General features: G+C 40.5%; 2 long non-coding RNA genes across 8 annotated transcripts in view; both read left to right on the top strand.

Moving 5' to 3' along the window:
- LOC112266965 overlaps window positions 1-2,984 on the top strand; it is an 85,056-nt gene extending 82,072 nt beyond the window's left edge. For 5 of the 7 annotated variants that reach the window (XR_006078827.1, XR_006078825.1, XR_006078830.1 and 2 more), the window contains one exon: window positions 1,844-2,984. This is a non-coding gene — a long non-coding RNA (uncharacterized LOC112266965). The remainder of the gene's footprint in view (window positions 1-1,843) is intronic. The other 2 variants (XR_006078831.1, XR_006078826.1) reach the window with 2 other exon arrangements.
- A 13,261-nt stretch (window positions 2,985-16,245) lies between these two features.
- On the top strand, window positions 16,246-20,943 carry LOC112267571. Its single transcript, XR_002956110.2, has 3 exons — window positions 16,246-16,913; window positions 20,207-20,290; window positions 20,378-20,943. It is a non-coding gene; the product is annotated as an uncharacterized LOC112267571 (long non-coding RNA).
- Window positions 20,944-21,477: the final 534 nt, after the last annotated feature.

Here is a 21,477-nt window from a genome sequence, read left to right as displayed (position 1 = left end):
ATATTGAATCACGGTGATAGGCTATGATTTGTATTCAGGTATGAGCTGGTCTGGAACAAAAGCTTATTCACACCCCTACAATTCAAATCTGGAGATGGACACCCTTTTAAGTCATTATTCTGTACTATGGGTACAATCGGTGGGATTCATTTAGATGGTATTGATATACAGTTGAAGTCGGAAGTTTACATACACCTTAGCCAAATACATTTAAACTCAGTTTTTCACAATTCCTGACATATAATCGTAGTATAAATTCCCTGTCTTAGGTCAGTCAGGATCACAGTGGGTCCCAGTGGGTCAGAAGTTTACATACGCTCAATTAGTATTTGGTAGCATTGCCTTTAAATTGTTTAACTTGGGTGAAACGTTTCGGATAGCCTTCCACAAGCTTCCCACAATAAGTTGGGTGAATTTTGGCCCATTCATCCTGACAGCTGGTGTAACTGAGTCAGGTTTGAAGGCCTCCTTGCTCGCACATGCTTTTTCAGTTCTGCCCACAAATTTTCTATAGGACTGAGGTCAGGGCTTTGTGATGGTCACTCCAATACCTTGACTTTGTTGTCCTTAACATTTTGCCACAACTTTGGAAGTATGCTTGGGGACATTGTCCATTTGGAAGACCCATTTGCGACCAAGCTTTAACTTGACTGATGTCTTGAGATGTTCCTTCAGTATATCCACATAATTGTCCATCCACATAATTGTCCCTCCTCATGATGCCATCTATTTTGTGAAGTGCACCAGTCCCTCCTGCAGCAAAGCACCCCCACAACATGATGCTGCCACCCCTGTGCTTCACGGTTGGGATGGTGTTCTTCAGCTTGCAAGACTCCCCCTTTTTCCTCCAAACATAACGATGGTCATTATGGCCAAACAGTTATATTTTTTTTTCATCAGACCAGAGGACATTTCTCCAAAAAGTATGATCTTTGCCCCCATGTGCAGTTGCAAACCGTAGTCTGGCTTTTTTATGGTGGTTTTGGAGCAGTGGCTTCTTCCTTGCTGAGCGGCCTTTCAGGTTATGTTGATATAGGACTCGTTTACTTTGGATATAGATACTTCTGTACCTGTTTCCTCCAGCATGGAGGTCTACAATTTTGGGCTGATTTATTTTGATTTTATCATGATGTCAAGCAAAGAGGCACTGAGTTTGAAGATAGGTCTTGAGTTACATCCACAGGTACACCTCCAATTGACTCAAATTATGTCAATTAGCCTATCAGAAGCTTCTAAAGCCATGACATAATTTTCTGGAATTTTCCAAGCTGTTTAAAGGCACAATCAACTTAGTCTATGTAAACTTCTGACCCACTGGAATTGTGATAGATTTTACTTATATTTCACTCTGTCTGTAAACAATTGTTGGAAAAATTACTTGTCATGCACAAAGTAGATGTCCTAACCGACTTGCCAAAAATATATTTTGTTAACAAGAAATTTGTGGAGTGGTTGAAAAACGAGTTTTAATGACTCCAACCTAAGTGTACGTAAACTTTCGACTTCAACTGTATAACACATGCTCCACTCTCAATTTGAAGTTGAACTAGTTGACTGATGCCAAGGCAGTGGCTGCTAAGGAAGCAACCTAGTTTATTATTTGTTTTAACCAGTGGAGGCTGGTGGGACGAGTTATAGGAGGATGTGCTCATTGCTATGACTGGAATGGAACGGTATCAAACATATGGAAACCACATGTTTGACTCTGTTCCAATATTCCTTTCCAGCCATTACAATGAGCCCATCCTCTTATAGCTCCTCCCACCAGCATCCTCTGGTGTCAAATTTGAATTCAATCTAATCCACAGATTAACTTCCTACATTTTGTACTTGACCTTTATAGATGCAGACCAGAAGACATTCAAGCAGAACTTTGAGAGCAAGCATCCCAAGTCTCCAATTGTCCCAATACTGGTTGATGTGCAGACCTAAGTGACCACACACACTGAAATGGACCTACAGCTTGGGTAAGATTCTTCTATCATTCACACACAGTAGACATAGTGTAAACCGCCATGTTGTCAACAAAAGGCTGTCCTCAATGCTTAAGTTGTATTTTGTATGGCTTAATTTCTGGAAATGTGGTGATCACTCATTGTCTTTAAAGTTGTGATTCACAGACACACGATGACCACGATTTGAATGCTGCAACTGAGACGGCATGAGGGACACAGAGACCCTGTGCATGACTGGATATTTGTGACAATGACCTAAAAGGGCTGCAGAAGCACACCAGCCCCCATTTAGTTTATTCCACAACTAAGCATCCCTCTAGCTACCCCTTATTCCACAGTGCCTTTTATGCCCCATGGTCCCTCAACATCAGACATTTTGGAACTCTCCATCTTATCTCTATAAACCCACCCTAACTTCACCCATTTTCTCTCTGCTGCTTCCTACATTGGTTCTTCTCCTGATTTGATAACGTCTAGACTAAGTAAACAAAGTGTTGTGGTGCACTGTGTTTGTAACTTTTTTTTCACCAGTGTAATACTGTCCTGCTTATTTTGTGGTTCAGACTGAATGCAGTGGTAAATGTTCTGCTCACAACTGACATCAGCAATATGGGCCTGTTACATTGACAAGAAGGGTGTTGATATAGCTGCGTTCAGGCACGGCTTCCTTGTTTTGAGTCTATTGAGTGTGTCTTATTCTGCTGGAGTTGACCTAGTATTTTATATTAAACCTACCTTACATATCCAGTTGTTTCTCCATTTGTATCTCACCCACCAAAAATCACAATATCCTGTTTTACAGGTTGTGTTATTTGTGCTGGTTTAATTCCTAAAATGGAAAATAAGAAGAATCTGTGGCTCTCTGATAGTAATAAGAGTTCATATGGTGATCTTCGATGTCCCAGGTTTGTAGCATTGATTAATAAATCATTGAATCTTTATTTCAAGTCAGATGTTTATATGTTATGTATGAAAGGCATACTGTATGCATTGTTTACTATTTTTGTTTATTAAAATGTCATTGTTTGAGTTCAGGTGTTTGATGTGATTGATGGGTGACTAGATGCATTCTTATATGCTTATTCATGATAATGGATACATTCTGCAATGAGTTAATCTGGCTTTGAATCTGCAACAGAACATGGCAACAAGTTAGTTATGAATATCTTTAATACAGCAGTTGATTCTGACACCATGAAGGGAAGTAGATTTCACCTCATTCATATAGTTGGCAGAAATAATAGGGTATTAAATAAAGACCTCCGCTGGCTGAAGGAGAAGAGGATATGGTAAAATAAGGGTATGTTGCTAATATCATGTAGGTGGTTAGCTAGTAATAATAATTACTAGCTAATAATATTCATGGCACAATGTAAATACCTGACTGCTACTAGGATGGTATTCTATACAAGACAGAAGACCTAATGCATAAATAAACCAGCACATATGAGTTTCTATTTTCATTGTTCATTTTGGATCAAGGTGGCTAGCTAGCTGACAGCAAAGGTGTCAGCTAGAGATGACGTGCAGGAGCTTGCAGAGATTTGTAGTCTTGCATGTTTTCTACTTTGATGCTAATTAGCATTTTCAAATCTGAGAGGAAATAGAGACGAATATATTGATAAAAGTAAACTTGTCCGTGAGAGATTTACACAGTTATCAAAATGTCACACCAGTGAAAGCCTACATGAAACACAGACCTTGTTTGAAGTGGTTCTAAAATCCCCTATGGGAAAAATGAAAGGTGAAAAAACATTTAGAACAATTTCCTTGTTTGACAGCTAGGTTATATGGGTATTATGATGTGTCCACTGTGGCGCTCTATTCCTATGGGGGAAATTAATGGAGAAAAAAATGGGTTTTGGGATAAACTTCAAAAATAAGTTGTGAGGTTAACACAGGCTTAGGAGATCTTATCCGTTTTGTTAATATCAGTCAGTTAACATGGCCTTTATGAATTATGAAGCCTTTATGTGCTTTTTTGATTACATAAATGCTTCAGAATTCACAAGAGGTGACGTTAGCTGATGAAATTTATCTCATAGAACAAAACGTATAAGATCTCCAATGCCTGTGTTTACCACAGACCTTATTTCCCAAAATAACTCCTTTCATGTTCCTGTAGGCTTTGTCTAACGAACCATAGTGGAATTAGTGGCTACAAAAAGACGGCATTACTATTGCTCTCTATTAAAACCAGTAGATAATGATAGCGCTGACGTCATCCAAGCATTCCTATGTAAAACTCCCGATGGCGCATGATGCTGGAAGCATTGAATTTGAAGCACATTTTTTAAAATATATTTATATTATTATTGCATTTCTAATTACAATACATAAACTAAAAAACATAGGACATCACGACATGTATATTTTCTCTAAAGAAACATCAAATAACACTAAAGTAAATATAAAAAATAAATAAAATTAAAAATTAAACACGTTAATTGAGTTTCAAAAGTTAAAGTACCTCCAATAAAATAAATAGAATAAGGTCAGGGCTGAGTGGGGCTGAATGACACCAAAAAAAATGCTAAAGATCATGGTGAAAGTGGCTGTAACTAGCAAAGGATCATGGTCGATGTAGTCGTTTTCATTGTGCCTGAGAGAGTCAACCGGGAGACTTTTTTTGTTTGGACGTTCTGTCGATTGTTATTTACATCGGCTTTCTAGGCAGACCAGGGCTTTTGGCACCGCTAGCAGACCAGCAGAGCTCCTGACTTCAAGCTCCAGACCGGACACTGGGGGCCTGGTCTGCCCACACTCATTGCTTGCTCCACCGCAGTTCACCAGCTGATGTAAGCTGTGTTTGCCAGGTGGGACACAACCTTCCCACTGCTGAACAGAACTGCGCTGTGCATCGGTTCTGCTAATATTATTTGTGCTTATCACTCAAAAGCTTTAAATCTCTCCAAAAACTCTTGTCCAGTCCACCTGGTCAGATTCTAGTCACAGAGAATTTTGTCTTGTCTCGTTTTAGTCAACTGAAATTAAATCATTTTATTCCCGGACTAATATTTTTGTCACTATTTTTGTTGTTGAAATTAACACTGTTAATGTGTTCACCTGAAACTCCATAAGAGGGAGTTGGACCTGGTACAAGATACATTTTCTGTACTTTGCACTGCATCCCACGGTGACAGACCATTCTCTCAGTGACTGAATGGGCATGGAGAGTCACTGTGCTCCTCCCTTAACCCGTGAGTCTGTTACTTCACTTGATACAGGTGTTCATTAGCTATCAGTTCCATTGTTTCCTGTAGTTTTTATAGTCTCTGAACTTGTGGCCTTTATTTTCTGTTTTGCTGTAGCATAAACGCTGCAAGTGGAGATCAGACTGTGGCTCAAAGGAAATCAATTGGGTTAATGAGCAGAAGCTTACTCCAAAAGGCCATTGAGGACATTGTCAGTCACTTGACCTACATCCCAGCCTCCCATCTACAGAGTGCATCTTGGGTGGTGGTGGAAATTGTCACCAGTCTGATTCTTAGCATTGGAGCCAACCCTGCAGACTCCTCTGAGGAAGAGGGATACACCAGCATTGCATGGTCAACCTGATCATGTGGGTGGTGATGTCTGTGCTGCAGGACCTGCCTGGTACTCTGCACTTCACAGATGCTTTCATTGATACAAAGCAGCTGCAGATCCTCTTCTCCAGGCCTGTGGGATTCAGGATTGTGAGCTCTATACTTAATGACCTGCTGAGTGTGGCTGGTGGCCCCATTGCCTTGAGAAAAGCCTTGAGTGCCGGAGATAGCAAAGTTACCGAAACTGTCATGAAAGCTGATCTCTCTAAGTGTCAATTAGCTTATCACATGTAGCCACAAGACTAGACCCTCCTCCTGTGTAAACCTTTGTTATATACAGAACTCCCGAGACACACCTTGGCAGTAAGCCCCCTCTTGTCTATAGAGAACTTCTTGTGATTGGTTCTGCCACTCTGCACACTATTGTGACCAAACTATTGTGACCAAAATCTACTGTGGTGCCCCAAAGGAGGATGCCAAACACTTCCTGAGGCACTTGCCCTTTCTGGATGATCTGAAGAACCACCTTGGAATGTCAGTGGCTAGTGGAGAAACATAGGTAAACTTCTACTTGAAACCAGCAGAGGCAAAACAGATTGTAGCCTCTGTCTATGATCAACTGGCCTAGAGCTCAGAATCCAAGATGATTCATCAGTGTAGTGTCTCCTCCAGGAGCCAAATAGTGTCCAGAGATATCGCCTGCCTGATTGTGAGAGCCATGATGAAACTCCTTCCCAATATGTATGGACAGTAACATGTAAAACCTGGATACTGTGGAGAGCACAAAGCTGTGAGCTACTGGACACTAACGTCTACTGGTAATGTCCCTTATGCCCTATTTCTGGACATCATAGACAAATGTGTCCATACCATCTTTCCAATTGAGCCTGCCATGTGAATTGTGAAGATGTGAGGAAGACGAGTTCACCAAAGCTCCAAAGAGCAAGGCTCTCCTGCGAGGGTTGAATAAACTACCTGGATTGTGAAGAGAACCTGGGCCAGGTTTCCTCTGAGCTACATATGTTACAGAATTCCATGCTTACCAACTCAATAATTGATGCCTTCATGTAGAATGGATGGATGGGTGTATAACGCAAACGTCTAGCAACCCAAAGATTGCATGTTCGATTCGCATCACGGACAACTTTAGCTAATTAGCAATTTTGTAACTACTACTTTTGAGCTACTTTGGAACTACTTAGCATGTTAGTTAACCCTTCCCCTACCCTTTAACCAGTGGCGATTTTAGCATGTAAATCTTGATGGATTTTTAAAACATAACTGATATGGCTGACTTGCTTAATTAAACAAGTGTGGTTTCTACTGATATTTGAGATGTACAAACTATGGCATAAGGGAATGATGACAGGATAAGAGGCAATCTGTATTTCAATGAAAACATTAATGACTGAGCTAAGACGGACATAGTCAATATCACTATTTATTCAGCACTTTTGAAATGGGCCGATCTTACAGTGTTCTCCCTGTACACCAAGTCAGAACCGTATGATAAATAAAGGGGGCATATAAACAGACAATGAAAGCTCTTACAATATTCAATGATGACATTCTTTATTTATTTTCCGTTCAAATATTTTTTATTGAACACGCACAAGAATGGTTTATAGGTATAAAAGACAAGTATGCAATTCTTATCTAAACATTAAAGAGCAGACAGAAACAACAAGACCCAGAGTTCTAGGTATAAAACAAGACATACAGAACAAGAACAGGTAGAAAGAAAGAGGGTAGATGTCACCCCCACCCCCTTATTCCCCTCCCCCTTATTCCCCCCTATTCCTCTCCCAACTGCTCGGGTAGCGGGGCCAGCACATGCTGCCCAAAGGTAGATTCAAATATTACAATTGAGAGTGCGTTAAAATATACAAATTCACAGCGCCGACTGGTCCAAGTAAGAGAGGAAAGGCTGCCAGATTTGATCAAATGTTGATAATTTATTGTTCAGAATCTATCTCATTCTTTCTAAGTGTACAGTGTTTGCCAATTCGCTGAGACATAATTTGGTAGAGGGAGCTTCCCTCCTTTTCCAAAACAACAAGATAATTTTTTTTGCCGAAATGAGAATGTAAGAGATGAGTTGTTTTGGGGGGTTGGTTAATCCGTTTAGGGAATCAGACACTCCCAGGATTATCAGAAGCGGGTCTGGGTCTATTAGTCTCCAGAACGTCAGAGAGGATCCTAAAAAATTCCACACCAATAACCATACAAGTTCAAGCACAGGGCAAAGCAGTGGAGTAGTGCACCCTGCACAGCCTGACATGTATCACACATAGGGGATGTATCAGGAAATATCCTATTCAGTTTAGTTTTGGAATAGTGTAATCTGTGTAATACCTTGAATTGTATGAGACGATGTCTGGAGTTAATGGAGCATGTGTGGATATACACCAAGCTCTCTTCCCAGTCTGCCACCGAGATGTCAGTCCCTAGTTCTTCCTCCCAATTTGCCTTAATGGCATCTGTAGAAGGTGTGCTAACAGATTGAAAAGCATCATATAGATGCGATATCAGTTTATCTGAGGTGGGGCATATTTTTATGCATCTGTCAAACATGGAAGGTTTAGCATTCCCAAATGTTGGGAGGAGCTTTCTGACATAGTCTCTAATTTGTAGGTATCTGAAAAAATGACTTCTGGGAAGATTATAAGTTTCCCTCAGCAACTCAAAGGAAGCAAAGGTCCCCTCTATGTATAAATCCCCTATGGTACTTATCCCCAGCTCTCCCCATCGCTCAAAGGTGTTATCAAGGTTAGAAGGGGCAAAGGAGGGATTCCTGGCGACAGGGAGCATGAATGACATTGGTCTAAGCTCAAAGTGGACTTTAATTTGCTTCCAGATTCAGACTGTGCTATGTATAATAGGATTGTTACGATAAAGTGACATCTCCAGATTGGCAGGCGACAGAATCACAGCACCAATAGAGAAGGGGTGACACTCCTCACGCTCCATACTAAGCCAGCTGGATGACGGAAGTGCGTCATCCAGCAGAAACGTAACAACGCGGAGGTTAGTGGCCCAGTAATAAAATATAACATTTGGGAGAGACAATACTCCTTCCATCTTGGATTTACAGAGGTGTTTTTTTTTTTACCTATCCAGTGTGTTTTATAATCCCAGATGAAAGAATTGATAATTGAGTCCAGTTGTTTATGAAAGGACTTAGGTATGAATACTGGGATGTTCTGGTATTGGTATAGCAGTTATGTGAGGAAGACCATTTTAATGGCATTAATTCTTCTGAGCAGAGAAATTGGGAGAGTTCTCCAAAATTGTATGTTTGCCTTGAGTTTTTGCATCAGAGAGGGGAAATTCTCTTTAAATAGTGAGGAGTATTGTTTGGTAACTACAATTCCTAGGTAGGTAAACTTTTCTGAAATTTAGCCAGGAGGTGTTTTGCAACCGTATGGGCATTAATTTCCTCTTGTTTCAATTTATTCTGTATCTCGAGAAGCTACCAAACAAAAGAATCACATCAAGGATAGCTGGCATACTTGCTTGGGGTTCTGTTATATAGAGGAGAATGTCATCTGCGTATAGAGAAATCTTATTTAGAGTATCTTTAGTATTATAGCCATGTGTTGCTGCATGAGATCTAATCGCCTGAGCGAGAGGTTCAATAATTAGGGTGAAGAGCATAGGCGACAGCGCAGAACCCTGCCTTGTCTCTCTGTAAAGGTTAAATCAGGGCGACAATGATTGGTTAATGAGTATTCTCGCACACAGGTTCCAATATAAAAGCTGGATCCAATTTATGAACCCATCTCCAATATTACATTTCTGTAGGGCCTTGAATAGATAGGACCACTCAACTTGGTCAAAGGCCTTTTCGGCGTCAAGAGATATAATGGCAAGGTCCACGTTAGGTAACCTCTGAGAATACATAATGTTGAAGAGGCGCCTGAGATTGAAGAATAAGTTTCTGTTAGGGATAAAGCCAGTCTGAACCAACAATTTATGCAGGTAGGGAGAGAGCATGTTGCTGAATGTTTTACAGAATTCACCTGGGTATCCATCTGGGCCCGGGGTCTTGCCACTCTTTAGAGATTTAATTGTTTCTCGAATTTCTCCAAGAGATATTTCCTTATTCAGTAAGTTAGAATCTTCCTGGTTCAGGACAGGGAGATTATAGTCCTCCAAAAAGTTTTGCATAATTAAGGGGTTAGGATCCGCTTAAGATGTAGTGGGGCAAAAAAGTATTTAGTCAGCCACCAATTGTGCAAGTTCTCCCACTTAAAAAGATGAGAGAGGCCTGTAATTTTCATCATAGGTAGACTTCAACTATGACAGACAAAATGAGAAAAAAAATCCAGAATATCACATTGTAGGATTTTTAATGAATTTATTTGCAAATTATGGTGGAAAATAAGTATTTGGTCAGCTACAAACAAGCAAGATTTCTGGCTCTCACAGACCTGTAACTTTAAGAGGCTCCTCTGTCCTCCACTCATTACCTGTATTAATGGCACCTGTTTTAACTTGTTATCAGTATAAAAGACACCTGTCCACAACCTCAAACAGTCACTCTCCAAACTCCACAATGACCAAGACCAAAGAGCTGTCAAAGGACACCAGAAACAAAATTGCAGACCTGCACCAGGCTGGGAAGACTGAATCTGCAATAGGTAAGCAGCTTGGTTTGAAGAAATCAACTGTGGGAGCAATTATTAGGAAATGGAAGACATACAAGACCACTGGTAATCTCCCTAGATCTGGGGCTCCACGCAAGATCTCACCCCGTGGGGTCAAAATGATCACAAGAACGGTGAGCAAAAATCCCAGAACCACACAGGGGGGACCTAGTGAATGACCTGCAGAGAGCTGGGACCAAAGTAACAAAGCCTACCATCAGTAACACACTACGCCGCCAGGGACTCAAATCCTGCAGTGCCAGACGTGTCCCCCTGCATAAACCAGTACATGTCCAGGCCCATCTAAGTTTACTAGAGAGCATTTGGATGTTCCAGAAGAAGATTGGGAGAATGTCATATGGTCAGATGAAACCAAAATATAACTTTTTATTAAAAACTCAATTCGTCGTGTTTGGAGGACAAAGAATGCTGAGTTGCATCCAAAGAACACCATACCTACTGTGAAGCATGGGGGTGGAAACATCATGCTTTGGGGCTGTTTTTCTGCAAAGGGACCAGGACGACTGATCTGTGTAAAGGAAAGAATGAATGGGGCCATGTATCGTGAGATTTTGAGTGAAAACCTCCTTCCATCAGCAAGGGCATTGAAGATGAAACGTGGCTGGGTCTTTCAGCATGACAATGATCCCAAACACACCGCCCGGGCAACGAAGGAGTGGCTTCGTAAGAAGCATTTCAAGGTCCTGGAGTGGCCTAGCCAGTCTCTAGATCTCAACCCCATAGAAAATCTTTGGAGGGAGTTGAAAGTCCGTGTTGCCCAGCAACAGCCCCAAAACATCACTGCTCTAGAGGAGATCTGCATGGAGGAATGGGCCAAAATACCAGCAACAGTGTGTGAAAACCTTGTGAATACTTACAGAAAACAAAGGGTATATAACAAAGTATTGAGATAAAATTTTGTTATTGACCAAATACTTATTTTCCACCATAATTTGCAAATAAATTCATTAAAAATCCTACAATGTGATTTTCTGGATTTTTTTTCTCAGTTCAGTCGTCAAGCCGGAATCAAAGTAAAATGAATGTTAAATGAGAGCTCTGACTGCCCTCCATTGGCCGGCTCAGCGTCTTACCGGTTCGGTAGCCCTTGCTGAGACAGTTTAATAAGGTTTCATCAGCAGTCCATAACACACAATGACAAGGCGCTCTAACCTGTATATTCCTGGATTAACTTCTCTGCGTCCAAAACTGAGGAGAGCCAAATCTTCTCACCGGAAGGAGGGGTAGGTCTGAGTCTTGCAGGGAAGAGCAAGGCTGGGTGAAGATGGATTTTGTAGAGTTTGGTCATGACATCTCTGTAGCCGGCGCAATGCTTTGCCGCATAATTCTCATAGACACGGAAAGGGTGTCCTTTATGTAACAGATTACCCCTCGTTCGAGCCTCGCGCAGGATAAGATCCTCGGTCTTGACAACAGATGATTACTGGGCGAGGACGTTGGCCCGGAGCAGGCACTGGGACAAGAGCGCGATGTGCACGGTCCAGCTGGGGAACCGAAGCCAAGACATCCGATCGCATTGCATCCCTTAATAGCTTGGTGAAGAAGTTGGTGTGGCGAGAGCCAGCCTCCACCCCCTCTACTAGACCAACAACGAGAAGGTTATGACGTCTGTATTGGCCCACTAGGTCGACCACTTTCACAGAAAGCCTCTGCACACTATCCTGCAATGACGTGCATAGCTTCTCTAAGTCGTCGATCCTACCAGCGTTGAATTCAGAAGGTTTCTCAAGGTCCACAATACTCTGGCCATGCGAAGCAACCGTTCAACCATTGGTGCTCTCGATTTTGGTGTCCAGTTCAGCAATAGTAGCCTTAAGATCCTCAGCCATAGCAACACGTAGTTCTCCCAGAGCCCAGGTAAGTTCTGTAAGTCTCACGTTGTTACCTGTGCCTTCTGCCATGTCTGTCTCGTTGTTTGGTGGGGAGTAGGCCTCCAATGTGGATTTATTGTCCTTTGGTTGCTTATTACTTTGCATTTTCACATAGAAATTTACAATATTGTATTAGAAAGAGACGTAAAAGTGCCATAAAGTAGGTCAAGTTAGATTGTTTCGCAAAAAAGTTGCAGGAGCCTCTCTCACACACAGCCTTTCACTCCAACATGCTAGCTCCGCTCCCAATGATGACATTTCTATAAAACAGCGTGTAGGCTACATGTGCACCACCAATTCAGAACAGTAGGCTAAGTTACGAGGTTAAAAGGACCAAATTATTAGGGTGAGGCACATGGGCAGCCAACAGTTTACTACACAACATACACTGACACGGAACCCAAACCGGCTGCGCGCGTTCGCCATCGTGCGCTATCGTGCATACATTTATTTGACATGCATGTTGACACGCATGTTAAATTATCAAAACAAACTCTGAACCAATTGCATTAATTTGGGGACAGGTCGAAAAGATGATAAGATAAACATGTATGGCAATTTAGCTAGCTAGCTTGCACTTGCTAGCTAATGTTAATTTGTCCTATTTAGCTAGCTTGCTGTTGCTAGCTAATTTGTCCTGGGAAATAAACATTGAGTTGTTATTTTACCTGAAAGGACCTCTACTCCAACAATTAATCCACACATAAAACGGTCAACCGAATCGATTCTAGTCATCTCTCCTCCTTCCAGGCTTTTTCATCTTTGAACTTATATGGTGATCGCATCTAAACTGCTCGAGCAGTGTGGGTGCAATAATTGAATAACATGGATTTCTAAATTTATTTTGCGACGCTCGCGCACGCGACGTGTCCTGTTTGGTCAGCATGTTAGTATTACTTTCTTAGCTACAGTATACATATCTCCCTGGCATATTACATAATTTATGCAGCAGCATACTCCAAGACACTCTTGGACTCAGCGTTGTACTGTGCTAACTTGAACAGGAAGGTGGTGCGGCAAATTCGGTCATTAAACTTTTTCATCAAAGTCTGGCATTCTCTGGATTTAGGGTGCTTTCAAGTCTAAAACTATTTGGTTTTAAATATCTGTAGTTGCTAAAATATACTTAAGTATTAAAAGTAATAGCATGAATAACTGAAAAAAAGCAAAGTACAGACACACAAAAAACAACTTAAGTGGTACTTTAAAGTATTTTCACTTAAGTACTTTACACCACTGGTAAATGTTTATCCTTTTAAGCTTGGAAAAGAGACCCTTAAACCCAGACTTGGACCACACACCCTCTCCACCGAATAGCAGACAGGGGACGCAAAATAAGGATTGCTTTGCTTTTCCAACTTGTTGTGTAATGTTTATGTACAATGTCCGATGAGCACCGATATGTTTATTTATAAAAAATGTTAACCCCCTTTTTCTTCCCAATCTCGATCTTGTCTCATCGCTGCAACTCCCTAACGGGCTTGGGAGGCGAAGGTCGAGTCATACATCCTCCGAAACATTTTATCTATAATTTATATCATATGACAATGATTGAAAAGGATTTTCTAGTAGATTGTCGACTTGATTCATGATGATGACTGCTAGCTAAGATTTTAAAAGTATGATGTTGACATGATCAGTCCAAGCTACGGTAGATATAACGTGATTTGACGTCATTTTATCTGTGGCCAATGACTTTGAGCCTTCATGGATGGGCACTTCTAATGTAAATCTTTGGCAGCACCCAAGGAGGCTTGAACTTTCTAGCTCTCCCTGTAGATTTTGCGGTGACGTAGTGTCCCCATGAGTGTCCCCTAATGTTAGCAACAACAAATTGGAATTCGTAACATATCATACATTTTGAAAATTTGTAACATACTGTACATTTTGAAAATTGGTAACACATTGTATGAATTGCATTCATAAAATATTATACGAATTGCAATTCATGACATATCATACGAATTACATTTCGTAGTTACGAATTGCAATTTGTAACATGTGATATGAAATGGATGATAGACATCCACAAATGAAAACATACCAGATGAAACGTATCATATCATACTAAATGGAGTGGCTCAGATTTACATACAGAATCATATGAAATGCTCTGAGCACTTTTGGAGGACAAGGAGCTGTGCTATGTCTCCAGTATGGTGACTGAAAAGTCACTCTATTTCTGGACCCCATCTGCCATCGATAACAGACCTGCAGGTGTTGTAGGATCAGAGGTCATGGGGACAGTGCCATTTCTAGGCAAAAGCGGGGCCCCCAACCCCCAAAATGTACATACATTTTTATTGGGTCTCAACTTACTGTTAGTAGATGAGATAGTACATGTATTCCCAAACTGGGGTGCATTCATCAAACAACACTGTTTCACGACGCGTCAGTGACATGGCAGGAGATGTTTTGAAACAATTACTGCTTCGCATATAAGCCAGTGAATTCTATGCGTTACAGTTGGATGAGTCAACAGACGTGGTGGGCGTGGCACAGCTACTGGTATATGTCCGTTACTTTTATGGGGGGTCAATTAAAGAAGACATCCTTTTCTGCAAACCACTGGAAACTAGAACAACAGGAGAGGATATTTTTAAAGTACTGGACAGCTTTGTGGCATCAAATGGATTTTGGTGGTCAAGATGTGTTGGTATCTGTACTGATGGCACAAAAGCCATAACAGGGAGACATAGTGGAGTGGTAACGCGTGCAAGCAATTGCTCCTGACGCCACTTGACAAGGATCTTGCTGCCAAGGGAATGCCTGACAGCTTGAATGACATTTTGAACACTACAGTGAAAATGGTTAACTTTGTTAAGGCAAGGCCCCTGAACTCTTGTGTATTTTCTGCGCTACGCAATGATATGGGCAGAGAACATGTAACGCTTTTACAACATACAGAAGTGCGCTGGTTATCAAGGGACAAAGTATTGACACATTTTTTTAAATTGAGAGACGAGATTAAAGTTCACTGACCATCATTTTCACTTGTCTGACCGCTTGCATGATGACGAGTTTCTCACACGACTGGCCTATCTGGGTGATGTTTTTTTTTCGCCTGAATGAATCTAGGATTACAGGGACTCTCCGCAACTATATTCAATGTGCTGTTGGATCTATTCTAATTTGGAACTATTCTCTGTCTGCATTAACACGGACAACACACTGCTCTTTCCATCATTGTCTGATTTTTTTGTGTGCAAATGAACTCAAGCTTACAGACAATGCAAAATGTGATATAGCGAAGCACCTGAGTGAGTCGGGTGTGAAATTCACAGGTACATTCCCGAAACGGATGATTATCCCTTTCATGCCCTGCCTCCAGTCCATTTACCGATATCTGAACAAGAGAGCCTCATCAAAATTGCAACAAGCGGTTCTGTGAAAATGTAATTTAATCAGAAGCCACTGCCAGATTTCTCGATTTGATTGCGCTCAGAGTATTTTGCCTTGGCAAATCGGGCTGTTAAGACACTGAGGCCCTTTGCAACCATGTACTTATGTGAGAGTGGATTCTCGGCCCTCACTATCATGAAAACTAAATACAGGCACAGACTGTGTGTGGAAAAAGACTGAAACTCTCTCCAATACAACCCAACATTGCAGAGTTATGTGCATCCTTTCAAGCACACCCTTCTCATTAACCTGTGGTGAGTTATTCACAATTTCGATAAACAAATAAAGTTTTATATGTAAGATGGTTAAATAAAGAGCAAAATGATTGATTATTATTATTTTTTATTTTTTTGTGCCCTGGTCCAATAAGAGCTCTTTGTCACTTCCCACGAGCCGGGTTGTGACAAAAACTCACACTCATTCTTATGCTTAATAAATGTATCGTATAGTGTGTGTGGCAGGCTTACAATGATGGCAAAAAACAACATTTGAGAGTGCGCTGACCCTGGTGCTAGAGGGGGTACATAGCTGGAGGTTGAATGTTTGAAGGGGTTCAGGACTATAAAAAGTTTGGGAACCACTGGGATAGTATAATACACAACTTGCAACTTTGAAATGTGTTCTGACAGTCACTCAATTAGCTCATGTCAGATAGCATTTTATAGATTGCTCGGTAAATTAGTCTTTTCAGCTATCTAAACCTTTTTATTGACCAGACACAAAGTATTGACCAGGCATGCAAGGCACGTGCCCAGGGTTCCTGACCTCCAGGGGGCCCCCATTGATTTAGTTTGTCCTTCTCACTCAGATATCATATGAACATGGCATAAGTCATGGCAAAATGTCAAACATTTCAGGAGATTAGCTTTAAAACTGCAACATGTTCTCTCCATCCCATGGCAAAATGTGTAGAACTGTAGGAAATCAGCTTTAAAGCTGCACATTTTTCTTTCTGCTGCTGCTAAAAAATAAAAAATAAATGTAAAAATCCCCTGGCCCTGATGAACTGGACCCCCGCCTCCTACACCTAGCCGCAGACATCATTGCTCCCCCATAACATGTATTTTTAACCTCACGCTCGATGTTAAGGAAATCCCCAAGTTATGGAAATCTGCTTTTGTACTGCCTCTCCTGAAAGGTGGAGATCCTTCGCTACTTGACAACTATCGACCCCTATCAAAATTGTCTGTACTGTCAAAGGTACTGGAGTCCTTAGTTAGTAGGCAGCTAAATGTCTACTTCCAAGAAAACAGCATCTTAGATGGAATGCAATTAGGTTTTAGGTCTGGCCACAGCACTGTTTCAGCAACATTGAAGGTTTTAAATGACATCCACTGTGCTCTTGATAAGAAGTTACATTGTGTGTCTGTTTTTATTGATTTGTCAAGGCTTTTGACACCGTGGACCATGCTGTGTTAGTGCAAAGGTGGTGGAAATACTGGTCATGCTGTCACGATCGTCATGGGAAGTAGACCAAGGTGCAGCGTGGTGAGCGTACATTTTCCTTTATTTGATCATGTCGCCAACAAAAACAATAAACAGTACAAAACGAAGCTTACAGGGCAAAGTGCCACAAACAAAGTTAACTACCCACACTGAAAGGAGGGAAAAAGGGCTACCTAAGTATGATTCCCAATCAGAGACAACAATAGACAGCTGTCCCTGATTGAGAACCATACCCGGCCAAAACATAGAAATAAAGAAACCTAGAAAACTAAAAATAGAATGCCCACCCCACAACACACCCTGACCTAATAAAACGTCTCTCTAAGGTCAGGGCGTGACACATGCTCTAGATTGGTTTATAAATTATCTATCAAATCGTACACAATGTGTAATGGCGGATGGTTGTAAATACTTATTTTCCACCATAATTTGCAAATAAATTCATTAAAAATCCTACAATGTGATTTTCTGGATGTTTTTCCCTCATTTTGTCTGTCATAGTTGAAGGGTACCTATGATGAAAATTACAGGCCTCTCTCATCTTTTTAAGTGAGAGAACTTGCACAATTGGTGGCTGACTAAATACTTTTTTGCCCCACTGTGTATATATATATATATATATATATATATATATATGCAGGCCTCAGACACTACCCTGAGAGCACTTGATTCAGTGTATCATGCAGCCCTCAGGTTCATTACAAATCAGAAATGTCTAACACATCATTGTGATCTCTACAGCGCTGTTGGCTGGTCGTCATTGACCTTAGTCAATTCGAGTGTAAACATTGTGAACATGAGAGTAAAAGGAGTACTCCCTACCCGTAGGGTTAGAGATCCTCCATATATCAAATAAGTTAGAATTATTTATGTAGGTATTCAAGAATTTACTTGAATAGGAGGTAGGGCTACACCGGGTAGAGGATCTATCCAAATATTGGTCTAGCACACAGTTAAGGTCCCCTCCAATGACCAAATTAGTATGGGAGATATCTGGAATCAGGGCAAGGACTCTTTTGAAAAAAGAGGGGTTATCAATGTTTGGCCCATAGATATTTAGTAGAATTACAGAAGTAGAGTGAATCTCTCCTATTACGATCACATAACGACCCTCTTTATATACAATAGTGGTTTTATGTAGAAAGGGAATTCCTTTCCGTACCAGAATCGTTGTGCATCTCGTTTTGGCAGAGAAGTTAGAGTGATACACTAGCCCTACCCACCTACATTTAAGTCTGCTATGAGAATTGTTTTTCAGATGGGTTTCTTGCAAAAATCTAATATCAGACGAGAGTGCTTTCAAGTGGGCTAGGACCTTGCCTCTATTAATTGGTTCGTTTAAACCCTTGACATACCAGGAAGTGAATGTAAGCCCCGTCCTCCTCTCGTTTGTCGTTCCTATGGTGACCTGCATAACATGTAACTCAATAAAAAGGTAAGCACCTTTACTCTCCACCCTGTCCCCCTACTTTCCCCAACATTTAACCCCCCATCAACCCACCTTTAACATGCATACACAAATAGGAAAAAATAAACAAGTAAAAAGAATAAAACACATTGTCTGGCCGATGCCAAGAATTCACGGCGCGACCTCGAACAAGAGGTAAAACAAAAATAAAATCCCAACTATACGTTCACCTCTCACTATCCTAGAACTTCTCCTAACATATGAACTGAGGAGGCTCCCGCGAATAAAGTGTTCAATTAGCATCTATTAAACCTAAACAGAATTAGTTGCAACTTAAACATATTGCGCACTTAAGCGTCATCTTGGGTCAATCCTTGAGATAAGATAGAGCACCGTAAGATTATATTGCTAAGCAATGTCGGTCTAAACATAAACCATCAGTAACCGACATAGACAGCAGTACATTTACATATTGTGGGTTAGGAGATTGGAACAAGGATTTCGCTAAGTTAAACGTATCAAAAAAAGTATTATTTAAAAAAAATACAAAAGAATTACAGACATACACACACATATATATATATATATATATATATATATATATATATATATACATACACACACACACACACACACACATACAGAAACATTTCTACCCCAAAATAATAATCTACACTAATTTAAAATATACAAATACATAATAATAATAAAATGCTAAGAGAAAAAAAAATAATAATAAAGTACAAATAGTAATTATATGTACTCACACCCACACATAGACACATGCACCACAGAAGGCTGGTGGAAATCTAATTGGGAGAGCGGCCCACGGCTATGACAGAATCAGAACGGCACAAAACACCAACTTGCTATCCAGGTGTCTGTGTCTGCCCCGCCCCAACCATCACATCCAGTCCCCTGCAAGCAATAAATATATATATATATGCAGGCCTCAGCCACTACCCTGAGAGCACTTGATTCAGTGTATCATGCAGCCCTCAGGTTCATTACAAATCAGAAATGTCTAACACATCATTGTGATCTCTACAGCTCTGTTGGCTGGTCGTCATTGACCTTATGTAGGCTTAAACACTGGTATACACTGATTTATAAGGCCATATTGGGTAAAATGCCATTTTATCTCTGTTCTTTTTTAGTCAGGTCAGTAGATAAATATCAATTACGGTCCCATTCTGATTTGCTTCTAACAGTACCAAAAATTAGAACAGGTCATGGTAGAAATAGTTTTAGTTACTTAGCTCCGTGGTCCTGGAATTCTCTCCTGAACATTTTAAAATGTGATGATCTAGTTTCGTTGGTTGAGTTTAAACACTTGATTGATGTTTATATCAATATCAGAGTGTAATTGGTTTTAGGCCAGCTGTTTTTAGCCAAGACGTTTGTGTTTTTAAGGTAATATGTAATTGTTGTACTGTATGTGTGTTTATAGTTTTGTTTAATGTTGTTTTAGTGTATGTAAGTTGTTTTGTCTGAAACGTTGTTCTCTCTGCTGCTATTGGACCAGGTCTCTCTTGGAAAGGGGATGTTATCTCAATGAGAAAAGACCTGTATAAATAAAGGGGAGAAAAGGGGGGAAAAGAGGAGTATCACTTCAATGTTGAGGTGGGGGGCGCCCCAACCAGATCTCGCTTAGGGCCACCAAAATACTAGAAATGCACTTGTATGTGGAGAAGGGTAAGCTCTATGTCATCCTGAATGGTTCGGGTTGGTAGAGAATGGCGCTTGCACCGCCTGCGTTGTGGGTTTGATTCCCGGGACCACCCAAATGTAAAATGTCTTCGTTAAAACCTTCTACTAAATGGCATATATTATTATTATTATTATTATATGAATACAACTACAGTCTGTAAGTCACATAGATGCGGTTTAGTGAGCTACAACTGTGGTGATATTTGTCTGTTTACAGTGTGCAGCAGACTTTCCAGCCTCATTGAAACTAGGACAGACAGAATTGAAAGCTCAGGAGAAACCAAGCCTCCAAACAAAACAGGTGGGCCAACAAATCACATGTACACGCTCTCCAACGAGTGTAGAGGATTTGGAGATGAATACTAAAATACTTCATCTTATCTTTTAGGTGACCTTCGCAAATCTCCCAAGAAGAAAGAGTTGCTAAAGAGAGTTTGGAGGACTGCGAAACGAGTTATCTGTGGCTGCTGTAGACATGCCAGGAGCCAGGAGCCAGGACTAAAATACATAGTCATTGTTGGCCTCGTTCGACACTTTGTAAAACAGACAAATCAAGTCTTTTTCATGCTTGAATCTCTATTTTGTCATTTAAAGCATTGTTGACATGATTACATTCTTTAGTCATTACATTTTACAGGGTTGTTTTCTAATTTTCTAACTGTGAATTTGTGTGTAAAGAATATTCTATTACATCAGTGGAAACCCCTCATAGAGTTACAGAATCAGTACTTCACATCACAATTGGTAAATAATTACTTGAAAAAAGATTTGCCCTAGTTGTTTTTAATTCTAACGCAGAAAGTGTATTAAAGGGATTGGTACACATCTATTGTAATCTACTTTAACCATTAAAAGGGGGTGGCAACAGATCTCGCCTCATTAAAAATCAATGGCTCTGTCAGTGTGGTCTGCAATGGGTCCCATTAAGAGAGTGTATGACTTCACATTAGCACATAGAAGACCCCAGAGAACACAGTTATGGGAGCAACCATAAAACAGCATTTATATAATATATTCTAATCTAAGCCAAAAGTGTAGCCTAAAAAGTATAGCTCATTAATTAATAAAGTATGTCATGTCAGTGGTTGCTCAATCAATTTCTATTCATGCCTATAGGCCTACATTCCCTACCTGTAAACGATGGCAATGGGCCGCTGCACTTAGACTTGGCTTAACGCATTAGAACAAAGTCTACAGTGAAGGTAGGACCTCTTAGTCTATAGCCTACTGTAACACCATCATGTTAAGTGTTGGTAATCTCAGGCTCAGTTAACCCTATTGTGAAATAGGCCTAAATAAATATGAATAATAAATAAGTCTTCAAGTCAAAGAACCTTAAATATATACATTTTCTATAGAAGCCAGTTTTAACAAATCCTCAATGTACTGTCATCTGTTTTTGTTGTCTACTTCTAAAAGACTCCTAGCCCACCAGTCCGTTTCTCATAAACAACAGCTAATGCACCAAATTCAATTACCAGAGCATTA

Source organism: Oncorhynchus tshawytscha, linkage group LG14 (assembly GCF_018296145.1).
Source record: "Oncorhynchus tshawytscha isolate Ot180627B linkage group LG14, Otsh_v2.0, whole genome shotgun sequence".
Lineage (NCBI taxonomy): Eukaryota > Metazoa > Chordata > Actinopteri > Salmoniformes > Salmonidae > Oncorhynchus > Oncorhynchus tshawytscha.
This window is presented reverse-complemented; position numbering and strand designations above follow the sequence as displayed.